Source organism: Molothrus aeneus, chromosome 7, assembly GCF_037042795.1.
Source record: "Molothrus aeneus isolate 106 chromosome 7, BPBGC_Maene_1.0, whole genome shotgun sequence".
In the NCBI taxonomy this organism is placed as follows: domain Eukaryota; kingdom Metazoa; phylum Chordata; class Aves; order Passeriformes; family Icteridae; genus Molothrus; species Molothrus aeneus.
The window spans coordinates 6305631-6326128 of NC_089652.1; positions in this window are offsets into that span (position 1 = coordinate 6305631).

Here is a 20498-nt window from a genome sequence, read left to right on the forward strand (position 1 = left end):
AGGAGAGGGAGAGGTGTATGCAGCCCACTATTTCCTGATAAAATGCATGCACTGGTTGCGTACGCAGCATCTTATGTTTGTAGTTATAAGCCTGTCACTGTCATCCAAGCTCAACTTTCCACCACATCCCAGTTGTGGTTAGGAAAACACATTCACTATAAAAAAAGAAGTAACTTAAGAGATAATGGAATACCAGCAGTTTAAGTATACTTAAAATCTGTTGATCAAAGTTGAAGCAGAGAACAAAAGTCGTGCATTATTCTTTATCCTTTCACTTTTAATGGTCTGATTCGAATTTTGAATGCTTTGGCTAAGCAGCACTGTTGCAGGACTCAGTAGGACCCCTTCTGTCTCTTTTATTTAAATAAATCTGAACTAATTTTTCAGGGTAAATATTCTAAGATTTCTCTTTCTGAAACTCTATTTTTTTATATACCTGATTCATTCCAACTGAAATAGCTACTGTATTCTAGAACTCCTCCTCCCTTTTCCCTCTTTCCCAGGCAGCAGGAAACTGGCATTTGCCATAAATTTTAGAGCAGTGAGTTATTAATGATCTCTGCAGGTTTTTCACAGGTGGTTGTTGCTCCCTTGGCTCAGGGCCTTTTCCTTGCTGTCATTTGCATGGCCTTCACCACAGGTGGCTCCTTGACTCCCCCAGAACTGGAACAGGGATGGGGTGGGCGGTGGTCTCACAAGCTGGGTCATGCTTGAGACTGTCCTCTCCTGCATGTCCTGAAGCCACTACAGAACCTGGCACAAACAAAGCAGGGAAGATTTATTGAGGAGACTTTTTTACAGTTAGGGCTACACAGATTATAGCAATCATCATAATGAATTTAGTATAATATGGAATAGAGAGAAAAGGGCAAGTATTTAATCAAATAGCATTGAGTCCCAAAGGAAGGATAAAATCAGTGAGATAGAAGTTGCAGCTTGATTTTTAAAGATTTATCACCCAATTTATTCACTGTATTTCACACAGATTAAATCTTAAAACCCAACTATCACCATGCAAATATCAACAGGATTAAGCATAGAATCTTTGGAGACAGGTATTTAAGTCAGGTAATTTAGCTAACCAGCTAGAACCTTTTCTTCTGAAACATGGCTTTCACCTCCCTTCTCTGCACTACTGATCACTTGTGTTCAGTTGGGCCTGCATGGATGATTTCCAGTATTTCAGGATGTGAAAAAAGATGAGAATGCCTGCAGAGTTCTGCTGTGGGCTGAGGAAACTGGACATCTGTATTTTAAAGAAGTACCTGCAGTGGTCCTATATGTAAAAATAACCCCTCTGTATTTGTGTCTCCTGTTAAGTGAGGTGTTGATCTCAACTGTTCCCAGCATTTGTTGGTTTGGAAGACAGTCGACCACTTCTTTCCAAGTTCAGGCATCTGGTTGTTCCAACCTGAAGAGGTAAGTAGCAAAAAGATCCTGCATGAGGAATAGTTACTCAAAACCAGAGCCAAAATCAGAAAGGAAAATGTTAATGCAATTGCCATGGAAACGTAGGGGATCAGTAAAGCCTTGATTAAGTCCCTTCTTGTGATATTTGCTTAAGGGTCACAGAATAAGATGACACAGGAAAAATAATACTGGAAAAGACCTCTGAGGTCACTGAAGCCAACAGTGAACCCAACACTGCAAGGAAACCACTAAACCACGCCCCAAATTATCACATCGACGTGTTTTAGAACACTGCCAGGGAAGTCACACCAGTTTCATCTGTTCATCCCAGAAATGATGAGGGGACAGTGCCAAGTGCCTCCTGCAAACTGACACCAGGAACCTGGATTGGTGAGCTGTGTTTCCTGGGGAAAAGGCCTGCAATGATGTTCAGGGGCCTGAGGCCCAAAATGGCTGGCTGCCTGCTGGAATTCCGCATTGTGCAGGATGCTTCCCAGACCCAAGCTGCCACCAGTGCCAACTTGGGCTGGTTTGATAGTGCCAAGTGGCTCCTGCAATCTGCCATCAGGAACTTGGGATGGTGAGTTTTGTTTTCCAGGGAAATGGGCCGGCATTGGTGTTCAGGGGCCTGTGGGCTGGAGTGCCTGTCTTGCTCCTGAAATTCCGCATTGCGCAGGATGCCTCCCATACCCAAGCTGGCACCACTTGCAACTCGGGCTGGTTTGACAGTGCCAAGTGGCTCCTGCAAACTGACACCAGGAACCTGGATTGGTGAGTTTTGTTTCCCAAGGAAAAGGCCAGAACAGTTGTTCAGGGGCCTGAGGCCCAAAATGGCCGGCTGCCTGCGGGAATTCCACATCATGGCTTCCATACCCAACTTCCCACCACCTTCTAGTTGGGCAGTTCTTGTGGGTCCTGCTTCTCTTTCTCTTTCTCCCTATATTCAGCCCTGGATTACCAACCTGCCCTTTTCTGAAGGAACTTGCTCCTTTGGGTTGTTTTTCTTGTGTTGCCACTGCTTTTTGGTTTCGTTTTGTTTTGTCCCTCACTTTTCAGCTTCTGGTGTTCTTTTTTTTTATTACAGGTGTTAATGTGGCATTATCAGATGCATTGTTAATTGTTGAGCCTGTGAAGTGCAGACAGGGGCTGCTCAGTGCTTCCAGTGCACCTGGGAGGCTGCCATGGACAGCTTTGACCTGGTCTCAAATCAATCACACACTGGAGGCTTGCATCAGATGGTGGTTTTGGAAGTGATGTAGCAGATCCAGTGTTGAGAATATTCCCAAAGTAGAAGCATTCTTCCCTGCAGCTGAAATGTCCCTCTTGACTTGTCAGCCTGGCTTTGCTGTGGTTACCTGCTAGAACATGCTACCAGGTCATGTTTCTCCTGGTGTAGGAAATATTTTTGTATCATAGGTCAGTCTAAAACAGTGTCCTGCACTGTAGGACCTGTTTTGAGATGTTTACAATGTGCAAAAATAATCCTCTCGGTGCACAGGAATGCTGATTTTGGTTTTTGTCTCTCTCCCCTCCCTCTCCAACAAGGCCCAGCTGTCTCTGAGCACTGCTGCCTGCCTTGGCACCCTGCTGTTATTTTAGGAAAGTTGACGCAGATTTGTTGTTTTCACTTATTTTTTTAATGAACATTGAAGATATTTTGCCTCCTAGGCAACACACTTCCCCCCAACCCCATTTTTAGCTCTCCCAACAGTATTAGGGAATACTACTTAGAAGTACAGAAGGGAAAAACTGGAGAGCAGCTTGATGAGTGCTGCTCTCGTTTGAGAGCAGACAAATAATTCCATATGGGATGGATGTGATATGACAGCATAAAGAGCAAATGTAATTTCACCTTGCATTATTATTTATTAGATTTATAACAAAACTGCAGTTACAGGGTAGCCTTGCTCATTCAAATATGCTGAGACAAGATCAGTTTGCACACAAGTGAAAGTTAATAGTATTGCAGTGAAGCTGCTGCTAGCACAAAAATGCATTCATTAGAGATAGTGGTGAGGTTTTACTTTGAAATAATGAATCTGTGACTTAAAAGCATGTACATTAAATTCCAAATGTGGTGGCAGTGGCCCCAGAGCTGCAGAGGTGACAACAGGACTTCCACACAGTGACATTCCTTAAATCTCTTCAAGTCACTTTGGTTAAGGAAGCTCTGTCTACAGATGGATGTCTCATCTATTGTTTCTGCTTGTGCTGATAAATAGAGTCAGTGAAATATCAGACCCTTTTCTAGCTTTACCAAAAATCTCTAAAGCCTCTAAATATCTCTGTGCTGGTGTCACAGTTGGCAGAAAGGTGAAAGAGCAGCAGACCAGTACAAAGCTGACAGGAATTAGTTTCTCTTCCCTGGTTCTCTTCTAATATGTCCACCTGTTTTTCAAGAATTGAGAGGGTGCAATGTTAGAAAATGCAGCAGCAAAGAAAACCCCTTATTTTCTGGAAATACCAATTTCCTTTTTCCCCTTGAATCTAATCTTACATCTTAGTCAATAGATAACAAGAATGGAGGATGGAGAGAATTATGAAGAAGGATCTTGGAGAAGATCAGCCTGCCTGCCTTTTAATCTGCATGGATTCTGTTTCAATTACAATAATTTCATCTACAGAAGTGAAAATTGCTCTGATGAAATACAACAGTGCTCTCTGACAAGTGGCTTTTGGGAAGACACTCATTCACACAGGGGCATGACTACTGTAAAGAAAGAGAAATCCTTGCTGGTCCACTTCACTTCAAAAGGGCTGCAAGGGAAGGTGATGATACGCTCTGGTGTTTGGTGGTTTGTTTTTTGTTTTTTTTTTCTATTGAGAAATTGCACCTTAAGAATGTTTTCACTTAGAAGTCAAGATAGCAGGAATCTAAAAGGTTTTGTTCCTGCCCAACGTATGTGTTGGGAAAAAACACCAGCATGGAGAGGAAGACTGAGTAGACTGGAGCTGGTCCATAATTGTAAGTATAAGTTAATGATCAAATGTGCTCCTAGGGAAACTCATTTTCTTGAGAGCATACATTTAAAAAGAGATATTAACACTGGAGTGTGGTAATCAGACACTGCAATATCCGTGGTAGAATGACAAAGTTCCAGAGATCTGACAAACCCAGCATTTGTTATTTACCTATCCGAAATGCTTTGCTTTGGAAAAGCAGTGCTGAGTGCCAGCCAGAGGGGTATTCATTACAAATTCAATGTAACATGCAGTCAGCTTCAGCACAGAGCCAACTGTGGCTCCACTTATAAGGTAGAAAGTATATTAATTGGTCCATAATTCAAGCTGAAATAAGGAAAAGAGAGAGATAAGATGAGCTGTCAAGGGAAGCAGCTACATTCACTGGTGAATTTTGGGGAGTGAATTGAGGGAAGGGAGCACTTACCCTTGAGAACTGCACAAGATCATTTATAAAGTCATTAGTCTTATGAATTATTTTGACTGTTATTGTTATTAATTATTTGTACTGAAGTAGCACTTGGAGAAAAGAGTTATGCTAAAAATCCTCCTGACTTCTGCTAAAGCACACAATAAAAAGGCAATCTCTCCCCTGAAGAGCTTTCAGTCTTAATGCCACTCTATATTCAGAGTGTTCATCATTTCATCTGGTATTTCCATCCTCTTTTATTCTGGTACATAGCACCTGAACTTCTTCCTCAGAGCTGTGTTGGTGTTTGGCAAATCTGAAATTCCTCCATCTTCACTTTTATGTCTGCCTATTGTTTGGGTGCCCTCTCCTCACTGGTTCTTCTTCTCACAGTTAACATTCCCCTTCTCTTATTTCCTTCACTCATTTTCTGCAATTCCTTGTATTGTCTCAGTCTCCATTTTTAAACCTTTGTCACAATTCTCTCATATTTTCCATGGAAGTTTTTTTGTCTGACATTTTCCCTCTAGGTTCTCCCTTAGGGAGATCTGTGAACAACCAACTCCTGCCATCATCTGTCCAAAGGTGAGTGAATTGTTCTTTTTCTGGCAAATTGTTCTATCCATCTTTGATGCCTTGTCAAGGATGACCTAGAACAGAGGCCAGACAGAGTTAAAGAATAAAGTAGGGATTTATTAAAAGGCATCAATGGATGCACCTTGGGCAGCACAAGAGCCCAGCCAGGGCTGCACCCCAGGTGAACCAAAATGGTCACAAAATGGACACCTGGTCACAGGGTCTCTCACTTTTGTAAGTTCTGGTCCATTTGCATATTGGTGTTAATTGTCCAATTTTAGCTTTACGTTACCAAGTCCCATCCTTCTTGTTTTTCTCTCTTTAGTCCATGTTGTTTATGCTCTTGGACCTGAAATTTGGGTGGTTGTCCTTGGTCCCCAGCTAGAGAAGGAATTGTTTTGTCTCTCTGCTCTGTGCAGAGAGCTCACCATCCCCTAATATGAAGCTCAGAAGCACACACTAAAGCAGCACAGAATCCGAAAAATATAAAAGCTAAAACCTGAGGCATCATCTTCACTTCCCATATCCAGCAAGAATCAGCCAAGAGGAAAAGGTCACGTGGAGAAAGCACACCTTTTAATAGAGAAGGTGATTGCATTGCCAGCAGGTCAGGGGAAGTGATCCTGCCCCTCTTCTCACGATTTCTGGGGGGCCTGGATCTGGAGAGTCTTCAGTACAAGACAACTACACGGAATTTACTTGGGATAATTTACTTGGTTATTTCAGACTTTTATAAATAATAAGAATTGGGAGCTCCCTGGCAAAATCCCAATGTTGTCTATTGGATCATTGTGAAGAAGAAGAAATTTGGCAAAAGGACCGAGTCAGCTGTCAGCAGCTTGTCCCTGAACTCTGCTGTTAATTGTGGTCCCTCACTGTAGTTTGTTTGCAATAATTCCAGCTGTACTGCCAGGGTAGCCTTTAAACAGAATTGCTGTTGTCACAACTGTTATTGTTCAAGAACTGCATTTTTCAATTAGGGGGAATACATGAGATACATCATCTGTAACAATCTCTTTTAATGATAACAACAGATACAATAATTAGTCCAGTGTATGAAATTAAAGATATTTAAATAATTATAGTGTAATCAAGTCAAAATTACTGATGTCTTTATTTGAGGCTAGATTATGTGGAAAACACCACAGGAAAATAAGTGCTTTGTAATCTAAAAGGCACCAGTATTTGATAGCACATTTGCATATCTAGCATCAAGTAAGTTTGGTTTATGCCTTCCAAAGATTTAAAATATAAATAACAGTCATTAGGCCAGGTTTCAGAGGCTTGGTATGACAGAAACTCCTTTGTGGTTCAGTTTACTGGCACATCTCTGCTTGTTTGATATGGTGGATTTGCAGCATAAAGGTGAATTTAATGGTGCTCAACAGGGTGGCTCAGAAACATCTGCATTCTAAATGCCTGTTTATTGGACTTTTTTGGAAAAAATTCACTTTTTTCAGTTCCCTCCTCCCATTTCTTATCTGATACTGCACATACTCTTTAACCAAAGATAAATAAACAAAAGTGCAAGGGAAAGACATTAATTTTTGTATTATGTGGGGGCAAACCCAACAACACTCCCCTGCAAAGCAAGCAAACAAAACCAAACCAAATCCATCATAAGCAAAATTAAAAAAAAAAATATACACCAACCCAAAATTCACAGCTACCCACTCACTCCATCTCCTTTTCAGACTGAAGAAAACAACCTCTTGTGTAATTCTTTACCTTTAACAGCAGGTGCTGACTCACCAAGCCCGAGGAGGGCACAGTTCAGAGATCTGGCAGAATTACAGCTGGTGGGTTTCAGGCGCTGCCTGTGTCAAGGGGGAGCTGGAAATAGCTGTTTGTTTCTGTGTGTGAAAAGGATGGTAAGGAAGTATTTTTATCATTTGCCTTTACTGCAGGAGCTTATAAAGGCTATGTTTATATTTTATTTTCTTAGGGGATGTAATTCCCCAAAGAAATGTGAAATATTGGTGGCAAAACCTCAGTTTTGGAGCTGGGTTCTGAATTTTGGAGAAGGTGCTGATGCCTTTGGTTGGAAAGTTGAACACTGAGCCTGTGCTGATGGTGCACATGAGGGGCTGCATTTAAAGATGCCTTTAAAATTAACACTTCTTTCCAACTTGCCTCTACAAACAGCAACATTTGACCCTCAAGAAGGTAACAGGCATCTCATGATTTATTGTAGACTAAAGTTCATTCTTTTACCTGACAGAAAAACATTGGCAAGTGCAAAGGGACCGATTCAGCGGGAACTGACTCCATTAACTGCAATTTTTCATCCCCTTTTCCACATCAGCAGCGAATTTACCTTTTCTCTAGGTTTGACATCAAGTATCTTTAGTGTCCTGAAGGTCACAAGTGTTTCTCCAGCCCCATGGGTGCAATAACCAACAAGAAGAATAATCCATGCAGGATTTTCTTTCCATTACATGGGTGATACTGGGAAAAAAGGAGACTTCTTTACTTTAAATGTGCTTAATTTAATGTGCAATTTATTTTATAGTTATTTATTACTAAAAAATAATTTCAAGACAGAACAAATACTAGTTTTACAGTAAAGACAATGAAAACAAACAGGAAAGCAATTTCAGGAATTGAGATGAGGTTTTAAAACAGGATATTTCTGTGTTTGGGCAATTTAGTTTGTTTTGCATGAAGATCTCTCTGATGGACACCCCCCATGCCACCTCTAATCCTTTGGAAGCAAGAGAAATAACTAGATTTCTCACACAGAGACATTCTTCAGCTTTTACTGGATGCAAGCATACTTCCAGAAAGCTTTGAATTGTTAAGAGGTAAATTGATGAAATTTATCCCATATGCCCCTTTCAGCAGGTTAGGAAATGAATCCCCTGGTTTTGGTGTATCACACAGAATTATTTGAGACCTGACCTTTTAATAAGTTTTATCAATAGAGTTGAATCATTTCTACTCATAATTTATTTACTTCACTGTTTTGCTTAATTTGATTTGTGAATTGTGAATCTATTAATTTTTTTTTCCTCTTGCTTTAAACTCATGGTTTTTCATATTCAGTTTTTCAAATGCTGCAGTAGTAACTTCTGTTATCCTTGACATTTCTGTGTCACCATAATATGAACTGCTGCAGTGGGAAACTTAATCCTCTAATCTGTCTAGCTCAGATGCATTGTTCATATGGAGACATTTTCTAATTCAGTGTATTTATTAACAGCTCTGAACACTCTGTTGGTGCTGGCATCTGCAATAGGAGCAGTTTTATGAGTGGAAACTGCGGCCAAAGAGGGGTCTGATGTCTGGTTGCAGTGGCTGGAATGGCAGTGCTGGTCCCTATGACTGTAGGATTCATCTCTCTGGTGTCAGATGCACACAAATGTACAAATACACAGACATGTGTGTGTGTGTGTGTGTATCCAGCTGCCAGTTTATCAACTCTTCTATTGGAAGGCAGAGCTGAATATTAACGTAACCTTTCCTAAGCTTTCCTAGGAATCCTAAAAATCATTTGTAATAGCTGTTCAAGAAAAAAAAAAAACCATTCTGGCAGTTTTGGGCTTTCAGATGAATGTTCATTTTTCTGTAGAAACAATTTTTTTCTGTGATTTTTTTCCAGAACCTCAGGTTTAGGGGATGTAGCATTTCTGACCACTCTTATAATTTAATTACTTTATATCTCATTTGTTTAGTCTCAAAACCAAGTTGGTTGTGCTAAATAATTGGCTACTGTTGAAGTTGCAAAACTGGTCTGGATGAGTTTGCAGGGTAACTGACCTGCCACTTTGATTTGAATGGTGGAAAAGATACATAGCAAAGTGTGAATATAAAATATATAGGAATACTCTCATAAACTTGTTATTCTTCCTAATAAATATTAAAAATAAACATTAAATTATTATTATTATTTAACTTAATACAAATAATATCTGGATCTGCAGGTGCTTTTAATCAAGCCAAAACAAACTGCTTTAATAAAGCATAAACTAAACTGTTTTAACAAACTGCAAAAATCACAGGATGGAGTGGAAGATCATTAGTGATGTGAAGTAGTTTATACAGTTCAGCTGGAGATTAATAGCAAATAGCATGATAATGTTTGGAAAGGGGATTGAAAAGTACATAGGAAGTAAATACTGCACCCCCATGAAACTAGGATTCACCTTGCTTATGATTATTCCATGCTGGAAGCATGATAGAAAAGTGCCTCTACTCCTGGTGTAACAAAACTACTTTCACTCTCTCTTTCCCTTAAAAAAAAAAAACCCAAACCCAAAAACAAACAAACAAAAAACCCCAAAAAAACCCCCAAGGAAAAAGGTTTTGCACAGAGTCTCCCAAGAAACAGGATGAAAACATGTCTCAAGCTGCAAAGCAAGAAGGTCCTCGACACTAATAATGTTTTCTATTACCAAATGCTCTGTAATCTGAAAACTAAAAACAAGAGCAAACATTATTTCTATTTCTCTGTCTGTATGTGCTGTATTATAAAAACATGCTCAAAGGTTTAATTTTTTCTTTTTGTTTCAGAAATACTCATTAATGACTATGATTCATTGTCAAGATAATATAAACTGATTGGGAAAAAAGATAAGTTTACAACATGCAATTGTTCTGAATAATGGAAATTTATGTTTCTCAAGAGTTGGCACATTTATTAGGAAGCCCTTTGATGTTTCTTGGAGAAACAAATCAGTGCTAGTTGGTTTCAGCCTTTATTGACAATGGCATTTTGGATTTGGTAGTGTCTGGAAAGCTGTTTTCAGCTGAAGTTCTTGGCATAGTCATGGAATGATGCCTATTGTGAAGAAAAAATAATATCATTTTAAGGCTACTGAAAGCTGCAATGAAATCACAGAAGAAATATCTGCTCATGTTGCAACTTAACATGCTAAAAACCCACGAGGAGATTGCTGCAAAAGGGTATATTTTGACAATCTTGGAAATAAAGTGTTTCTGTTTCACTGTTATCAGGTGCTTTTGTTCCCCAGTAACTTGAAGACATCTGTTTTGTACCATTGAGTCAAATTATTCTTGGTCACTCCCATGACTTCTGTCTTCAGATTGCCCCTAAATTTGCTGCTCAGCTTACCCACCTTTGTTTTTTCCTATATCTCTGTGCTATTCCTTCCAAATGCTTAAGATTGTCAATGCAAACTTTCCACATTGATATTTATTATCATCTCTGGCATCTTCCCTACTTAAATTCTCTTGGAAAGCTGTACATCAGTGCCACTAATAAAAATAATTGTTTGAGGCTCCTGTGGCACCTGTAAGAACGAGAAATATATGACTGTACATGTATGGATCCTCAATTTCCTAATGTTTTGGGTAGCTTTGTGCAAAATGAAAAACCAAAAACTACTGAAGGTACACAGAGGGATTTTGGCAATTCTGTCGGTGTTCTGATATTTCCTGGTAGCAAGCAGACATTTCCTTTTGCAAGTTAACACTAAATATAGATGAGGTGTGAAATTCACTGGACCTGAGCACTCTGCACTTGTCCATTACATTCATCATTTCTGTTCTCACTGACCCTTACTAGGGAGTTACTGAGCCCAGTGCCATAATTTGCAGCAAATAGCCCTTATTAAATGAGAAATTGCTTGTGAGAATGACAAATTCATATAGTGATAGCTTTCACAAGATCAGATCTAATAAAAGGTCAGCTGGTACAATTTCTTATGTAAATGAGTTTTCCAGATTGTTTCTCTTTCTACTTGTGCTATTGCCTAGGCTGTCATCAGACTTCAAAGAAATTCATTATTCTCCCAGCTCTTGACTTGAAACGAAATGCTTGCTGAACCTAATTGATGCTGCAAAATGTCTCTTGGCAGGGCAAAGAGAATTGTGCAAGAGTAATTCAGTCTATTGAGCTACTCACAGCCATTGTGTGTTTGACTGTGCCCTACTGACATTGTGTTTTTTTCCTGAAAAATATTGGAAATCATTTTCACCGATGGAACTGATGGGAAATAATGAGTCAATCACATGAGAGAGAGAGGATTCAGTAAGCTCAATGCAAACTATTGTGAAAAGTTTTAAAAAGTCTCTTTGTCCACAAAATGTCTGTGCTTTTTTTTTTTTCTTTCCTCCTCAAGGTTATTTTGAAAGTAAATATTTGAGGGTGTCATGCAATCTTGACTATTCTGAGAGCCAGTGAAGAAAGAAACAAAAATATCTACAAGCAAGCAAGAGGAACGAGTAAGGGAAGGTGAAGGCAGGTGCAGTGAGTCGTGTGGATTCCAGGTAAGCTGGTGTAGGGGTTTTTACATCTGCTCCTGTAAAATGGCAGCTTTGGGTTTTAGAGACCCTGATGGGTCTTTTGGACAAAATGGGGAAACAGAATTGTTGCCAGCTTCTTTCTCTTTCACCCTGGCAGTCCACAGGAGCAAAGACTTTGTGCCAGTCAGCAACAATTCCTGCAATGGAATTAAAATGCAAGTGCATAATGAGTCCAGTCCTCTGACCATCCTGTGGAGGTTTTAATTTTGGCTAATGCTGAAGTGTGCCCTGGTAGAATTTGATCCCATCAGTGCCATATTGAGCTCCACTAATTACAGTGCCCATGTTCTTAGGCCTTGTCCTTGTTTCCATTCTAAATCCTGCTTCTGCATGAATGAATGTCTCTCATTTATTTTGGTTAAAATTTGCCTGTCTGGTCTTGGTCCATGAACAACTTACACTCTACTGCTCTTCAGCAGTTTGGTTCATTCAGAGCATAAATCTGAGTAAATTTTAGTTATTTTTTCTTGAATTAGTAGAGCATAAATTGCTCAAACATAGTCCAGCTATTAATTTTGAATGTCAGCTAATTGTACCTTGGTCCTTATTATACTACTGATTGAGAAAGCTAATGGACTACATTCCTGTCTTGGTTTGGCAGCATGTAAAGGCTAAGCATTGAATGTCAGCTATGGTTTTAGAGTGAGATTCCTTGATAACAATGGTTTTTATACATATATAATGGTTTTTATAAAGCAATACCTACAATATTTTTCATTTAAGAAGATGTAGGAGGGGAAGGTAGGTTCTGTTATCAAAAATATTTCCAGCACAGATTCAGACCCCACACTTTAGTTCAAACCAAGTCCATGGGTAACCCCAATGTCTTAGGTACTTAAATTCTGAAATAGATCCATTAAAGACAATTTTGGAATTTCCATTTCCCCCCGGCACGGTCTACCAGAGCAATCTTTGTGCTCGTGACTGTTGTAATACATTCACGTGCAAGGCACTGTGATATCTTTATTTCCTTCTGATTACTGTTTCTCCTCTCCTTGTAGTCTTAAAAAAACCCCAACCCTTCAAAACTGACAAGAATCAAACTGCAGAACGCAGGAAAAGCTGAAAAGTTTGTGCCTTTCTACCAATTTCCTGGCAAATGAGATACAGTACAAGTACAGTAGTACTTGAGCCTTGGTTTTTCAGACAAAGGCTGTGAGAACAGCAAGTGGCACGACATGAATCTGTTCTTGTGTCAATTCCTTCAGTGGAAATGGAGCACAGTGGTGCTGCAGCCCCCGAGCACCTTCGGGATGGTGAAGAGCTGCAGAAGCAGGAGATGACCTGTTCCAGAACACCAGCTCCTGAAAACTGCTCTGCTGAGCTCAGCCACTTCTGTCCTGCTGTGAGGGGCTCTAAGGCAGGAATGTTTGTTACCAGCTTTAATAGAACTGAGAGTCAAAGGATCTAGAGGCACTGTGTAGGGGAGATGGCGGTGTGGAGGAAGTGCACAGTGAGCCTTGTTTGTGGGGTATCTGGACTTAGAATTCAGCGTTCAGTGAAGGCAGTAACCAGGCTGAACCACCAGAAATACTATACTCTCCAGCCAGAAAAAAATACAAAAAAAGCAGGTAATTTAACTTACCCTTCTGATTTCAGGCCTGCTGCTATTCCTTTACAACAGCAGGCTGCATAAGAATTCATGAGACTAACCTGCTGCTAAGCCATCTCTCCCAGCTCTTGTTAAAAACTGACACCCCTGTCAAGGGGCAGATATGAAGCACAGGTCCTGCTGTGACCTGTGAGGCTGGTGGTGTTGCATGGTCATGTAATTTTCTGTGCTGGAGTCCCTTTCACTTGTTCTCTCACTTAACAAAGACAAAAAGCTTAAAAATCTTGCCTTGATGCACAATCTGATTTTTCTCTTGGCTGTCTTCTGAAATTGGGTATGCTGGGTGTGAAACACTTGCTGGCCTTTCAGAAGTAAACCCTGCCTCAGTGACAAAGCAATTGTGATTCTCCTGGTCAGATGCTGAAATCAGGTCACCCAGTGAGCACTAGTTACTGAATTAACCCTTGGGCACCTAGTGCCTGAGAACTTAAAATTTTATTGAAGGACTGGTTTCCTAGGGATCACTAAATAAAGCAATATTTACAAGTTTTTGCATTTAAGAAGATGTAAGAGGAAAGATAGGTTCTGTTAGCAAAAATAATTCCAGCACACATTCAAACCCCACACTGAAGTTCAAACAAAGTCCATGGGTATCCCCAGTGTCTTAGGTACTTTAATTCTCAAATATATCCACTAAAGACAGTTTTGGAATTTCCCTACTGGAACCTAAGTCTTCTCATCTCTCAAAGATCACCCACCTTTGGCCTCAGCTTGATTATATATATATATATTTAGTTTTTTTTCCCTATCTGCTGAGAAGCTGTGAAAGACAATGCATAAGGAGAGTGTAGAATGGGTAAAAATTAAGTCAAACAGCAGCTGAGTTTGAAAGACATGTTCTGTCTTTTAATCTGTCCACTTTTGGCATTGTGAAAGACTCTCCTCCACAATAATCTCTCAAGTACTTTATTTAATGCTGACTCTGAGAGTCTACTGGTACAAATAGGGTGAGTATCTTGGTTAAAGTGACAGTGGGCAAGTCCTGTTCCACATGTGGGTTCTTTATAGTGCATAGAGCAGTGGGGGAGGTTGGCTGGGGGCTGTACCTGTCTTAGTTACACAAGGAATATTGAACCAGTCCAAAAAGTTTCTATCCTCAAATTGACAAAAAAAATCCAAACCAAACCAAAAACCAAGCAACCAACCAAAAAACCCACCCAAAAAACTCCCAAACAAACAAAAAAGCCTACACCAAAACCAGTGACAACAAACCAACAAAACCCTCCATACTTGCTATGTCCTGAAGCAGTGCCTAAATGCATTTAGAATTTCTATCCTGAACTTCTGGCTGGGAAGAATGCATTTGAAACATATGATTCCTTACCAGAAAGTTCTTGTGAGGACTTAAGTTGTGGTAAAGAGGAGTGAGAATCTTTTTTCTTTTCTAACAGGGTGCATTTTGTTGTGCTATTTAAAACAAACGGCATTGTGAAAGGGAAGCAATCATTAGAGTGGTTATAAGGACCTTTGGTCAAAACAAAACCCTGAAATTACACTATATGGGATTTGGTTATAAACTGCCAGCACTTTTGACAGCACCTAGCAGTTCATGGTGAATTCCTCTTTGTGATAAAACTAATCCAAATTCTATTCTTGTGTCAGACTGAAGGTTTCCTGAGAGACTTGGCCCATCACGGATTTTAAAGAACCTTGCTAAAATATCTACATTCATATATATGCTAAAACACAGGGATTTTCTTAAACCAGTAAGGATTTTTAAAGTAGTAAAAATAAATTATGTTCCTGAGGGTCTAGCTCATTCCTTATTTTTTGAGGAGTTGCAGCTGTACTAATCACCAAAGATTAGGAACAGGCCTGCCATTAATAGGCCACATCTGTGTCCAATAAGGATGAGGGCTACAAAAGAGTGGGTTAGCTGGTTAATAGGAGAGCTGCACTTTGTTGGCTGTGCTGTGAAGGAGGAGGAGTCAGTGCTGCGAGGAGCTGCCCATGAGAAGTCACTGGGAAGGTGTGGAAGTTTTATGATATGATGACAACAGTACTTCAGCTCAGACCTTTGCTGTGTCTACTTGGAAACTGGGATGTTTGCCCCACCTTACAGCTGTGTACCTTGGAAGCCCCTCGTGGCATTAAAACTGTCCTAACTCAATTAATTGTAATAATGGTGAAATTAAACTCTCTGAAACACAGCAAGGAGATCAGCTAGCTTGGAAAGCATGGCAGTTTTGGAGCACTTCATCTTTTTCGTAGCACTGCTTGGTTTCTCTCCTTCAGAGCTGACACTCAGGTGTCTGTTCTGCTTTGGTTTGTAATACATCTTCGGAGGGACGGTGTGCCAAGGAGCTCCTCCTGATTTAGAGATCAAAGCCAGGACCTATCAAATGTGCTGATGAAAACACCTCAGTTCAGTACATAAAAGAAAAAAATCTCTCAGCCAACAGTAGTTTTCATGTAGAATGCAAAGCAAGGTGGTTGATGCATCTGCAGCACAAATTAATGCATTTTATCAACTGGGCTGACCTCAGGAACATAAAAAGAAATGCATTGTGCTGCTGCAGTGAGTTTTGAACAGTCTTTCCAAATAGTTTTTGTTCGTGATCCTCTTTAGAATGTGAGATGTTCCTTTTGCTTGGTTCCATTTAACATGGCAAATAAGGCATTCAATTCAAAAGTTAACTTTTCATAGAGTATCAAAGTGCTGCTAGTAAATTAAAACTACTAAATCTAGTGCATAATGAAGAGCTGTAATGCTCTGAATAAATCCATTACTCAAATGTGTACTGTAATGAAGGTATAAGTCATTAGTGTTTGCCTGACTTTTTTTATGTGGTTGAAATGAACAGCAATGTAAGCCACATTGCAAACACTAAAAAAAAAATCCCAAATATTTCTAAATGAGGATTGAGAAAATATTATCTGTAAAGTACACCATGGATAATCTGTGTGGATAAAATTTTATCTGCAAGTGCAAAATATAGCTTCTTTCAATTTTTTCTTTCCCTTTTTTTTTTTTTTTTAATACCCAGCAGAGAAATAGAAAACCTCCTAAAAGCTCTTCCTAAAAGATCATATGGCACCAGTTGGAATTTAGTCTATCAAAAGTGCTTCTCATGGTACATAAGGAAGTGTGATATCCCATTAAAACAGGAAAGAATATTATTAATCTCTATTAAAAAGACTAATGAAATGGAGTATGATATCCTGCCAGCTGTGGCTTAGAACTTTTTCTTCTTTCATTTGAATTAGAAACAGGAAAACCAATAATCAGAGCAGGGCGTGGAAGCAGTGGAGAAGGAAGTAATTTAGAAGTGTTTTCTTTCATTTTTCAAATCTGAAGGACCTGAGGGATTCAGCTCTTGGTTTAAACAAGAGCAGCCATCTGACATTCTGTAGCTCTCTAGAAAATGCAAGTCAAAAAAAGTCTGGGCTGTGGGAATAAAAAGCATGGGTGTTTTTTTCCCCTTTTATCTCATTTTGATTTTTAACACATGGGAATTTACTAATGCAGGGAGATTTCCTCCATGCTCTGTAGCAGATGAGTTATATGGGCATATCAAAGGGCTGATCCTGAATCTGTGAGTCTGTATGTTCAGCAGGAATTGGTTTATACACATTTTGGTCATGGCACTTGATGGTTCTTGCTATCTTCTATGGCATTGGAAGAGATATTGAAGTGATTCTGGGCCTCAGCTGGCAGCCAGTACAAAATGTTGATGTAAATCTGTTCCCCCTCAGAGTCATAACTCCACTCCTGAGAATATCCACATTGAGCATTTTGAAATGCACAGACCAAATATCCCAAAGGGAAAAGGCCGATCTTATTGCAGTCCTGTGGCAATGCCAGAGGTCTGAGATTTACTTTGGTTGTCAAATTTTTATTTGTTTGGTATTTATTCAGCTCCTCTGCAATAAGCATATAATTTCTCTGCAAAGCCCCAGTGCCCCCTATCTCATGTTAAAATATACCTCAGTGTATAGTGCTCAAAATAAAGATGTAACACCACAGGTCAACTCAACCTATGAAAAGGTGCACCAAAAAAAAAAAGCCTTGGGGTTCCTGAACCCAATTGTGTGAGATAGTTGGGTTTCACATGTTGTTACTCTTGGAGTTGAATGGTGTATTTCCACCCCCATGGCACAGCTTTCCTGCTGACAGGAGCATATAAATACCTGGCTGATGGAGTCAGTGGAGCTCGGGTTTGGTCTGGGTCACTTCTGTGACAGGGCATTTTACAAGCAGGGCCACCAAGGCCGGCAGCTGCACAGGAATCAGTTACAGACCAAGGGGCCTGGCACTGCTGGGCTTAGCAGTCCTCCTCTTGAAGCTAAATATCAAAAATTAATTAAATATTAATTCATTATTCTGTAATTTTGTGGCAAAACCCTGGGGAGGGTGGGACAATAGGGAGAAGGGGAAGGGAGACCTGGGGGTGATCTTGCAAAAGTGATTAATGGTATTTGGACATATCCAAGAGCCAATAAAGAACAGAAAAAGCCACTCATGTTCTAATATCCTTTTACAGGTCATCATAGCAGCTGTGCCTATTTGAAGGTGTACCTCTGTGGGGTTTTCAAGCTCAGTCAGAAGCACCTTTCTACCAAGACTGCAGAACTGCTATTGCTAAGGGATGCAAGTACCTCATGAGGAAGAAAAAAAATCACAGATAATGTTCCCCTTCCATAATAAGCTGAGCATCGTGTTAGTGCTCAGAACTATGAGCATTTATTTCACTCTATTATTGCAACAGAACAGCAAATTAAGATTTTTTGATAAATTATTTATTTCCGTATAATGACAAGTAATCCTGGACTAAAAAGTATTTGAGAAGACGTTTATTTTATGAGCATTCAGGAAGAGAAAGCGTTTCACTGGAGTGTTGAAGCAGCACGTAGGAGCTGATTAGATGTGCCTGCCACGTTGCCAAGGCATGACCTTGAAGAACTTGGGGAATTTGGAGAGTTGTAATGCGACTGACATTGTAGCTGGCAGTGTGGTAAGTCAGAAACCAACATTATACACACCACTTGTTTGCCAGTTTGGTGCCTCACCTTCTGTCTAAAGCATGATTAGGAAAACCAAGAGCAACCCCTTCCTTTGCAAAAAACCAACCAACCACCTCTACAACTATACAAACATAAGGATGTTTATCTTGGGCAAAATGTTTTCCTCTGATGAATAACCAGCATAATAATTTGGTTTTCATTTTAGTGGTTTTTAATTCCACTCAGATCTGAGCTTCTGATACAAATTGTTTAGATCAAGGAGTAAACTTGTATTTCTAATGGATTACTTGTGAGCAGAGCAGGCAATAAAATGAATAATGGAGGGGAATCTTTAAAAATTGCAAACTGACCTTTGAAATGTCAGAATTTGGATGTTTCCTGTAATCAGCATTCTGTGATAAATGAGAGCAGTAAATGTAAAGATCCTTGGTTCAAAGTGTGTGTAATCGAAATCCAATGAGAGATCGATGGCCTTTGGGTGACCTTTTCTGAAAAGGTCAAATGACAACATTCATAGGAAACTTTTCATGTGCTTGGAGGATGATTATAAATGGGTTTATTGCATTTCAGTGTTCTGGTTTTAGAGGGAAACTCTGCCTATTTGTCTGGGGTCTATATATTTGTATGAGCATGTATGTCATTGTCAGTCGTGTCGATTCTATACATAAAACTATGTATGTACATAGCCTGACATATTAGTATTATTTTAATTTTTTAAGTTAATACTGTTATAAAATAATATAAACAAGAGAAATGCTACTACATACAAAAATGCTACTACATACAAAATCTCACCTAGTTATTTTTAAGGAAGGCAACAGGAAGATTGAGGATGACTTCAGTGGAAAATTGGTTCCATTCTGCCAGTGGTGACAACAGATTGGAAATAAAATTACCAAAGCTTCTATCACAAGTGATGAAAGACTAAGTCTTACTCTCAGAGGCACCTGTTAGGAATAAGTTCACTGACACATTATTTTCTGAGTAGCTGTTGGAGAATGTTTTTGTGCTGATCTTACATACCAAAATATCTATAATGGTCTAAAGGTAAATTAGAGACTGTCATCACCAGATCACCAGCTTTTTGATGTCTGCCTTGCTGTTTTGTATTTAAAATTATGAAAAAAATGCTATTTATTTGTCTGAATGATTGATATAAATTTTTTTGCTGAAATTATATATATGTTCAGCTTTCTGTGAGGGCCTGAACTACCTGATTTCCTTTTTATCTCTGTAACAATTTAGTCTTAAAGTAGAGATATTTTCCACCTTTCTGTGGACAAAAATTGGTTATGAGCTCTTACATTTCATTAGAAAAGCTTCATATGCTTGTAGCTTAAGCATAATTGCTTTAAAAAAGTCAGTTATTGCATCAGTCTAATCATTAATTACTGGGAAATCAAGTAGACACCAGATCACCCCCACAGAAACAGTCTCTTATTGCAGAGGAATGAGAATTTGCACTTTTGGGCAATTGGTAGTTGAAGCACAGGACATAAATCCGCAGGAACAGGGTTTTAGGAGTTTTACTGGCCATGGAACTGTTTGTTTCCTTGATGGAAATTCAAATGGAGGGCTGAGAGTCCAGCTCAGTTCTTCTCTCCTTTTGCATCATTCATCATTAATGAACCAACATGGATAACGATGTAATTATTCTGATCATAGTAAACAGGTTTGATGGCTCTGGTGACAAGTAACCTGCACAAATGCTCCTTGCTCTACTGGTTCTGTCCTTGTTGAAAGAGTAAAAATGGGTGAAGAGGGAAAAAGAAGATTTAGCACTGTGAAGTATCAGCTGTCCATGGACATAGAAATAAATCTGTGGAAAGGTAAGCAGTTTTTACTGTGACCCCATTCAGAGCTGAACTGGAGTTTAAATTAACTGAAAAAGGCTCTTTCCATGTGAGAAAATAGAACTATGTCTTAGATGACATATTTCATTGATATGCAAGTACATAATGCCAAATCACAGTGATAAAATCACAGGGTCTCTGATCTGTAACTGGCCTGTTCTATTAATATTTCTTTAGAGTACGCAGCACTAGCTATTTCTGGAACTATCCTAAACTTAAATGTGCCAGCTATTATTTCATACCATTATTCTGCAACCCAAAGCTGGAGCTGCAAGCTGTGATGTGCTGTGTTTTTATCTGCATTACCAGATAATTTGATATTGCGGGAAGAGGGGAGCTGGAGTCTCATTTTTCCGACATGGCTGAGTGATGCATTTTCTATTAAATACAGTCAGGTGAAACAGGCCAGGAATATCCTATCTCATGATTATTATAACTTGTGCTT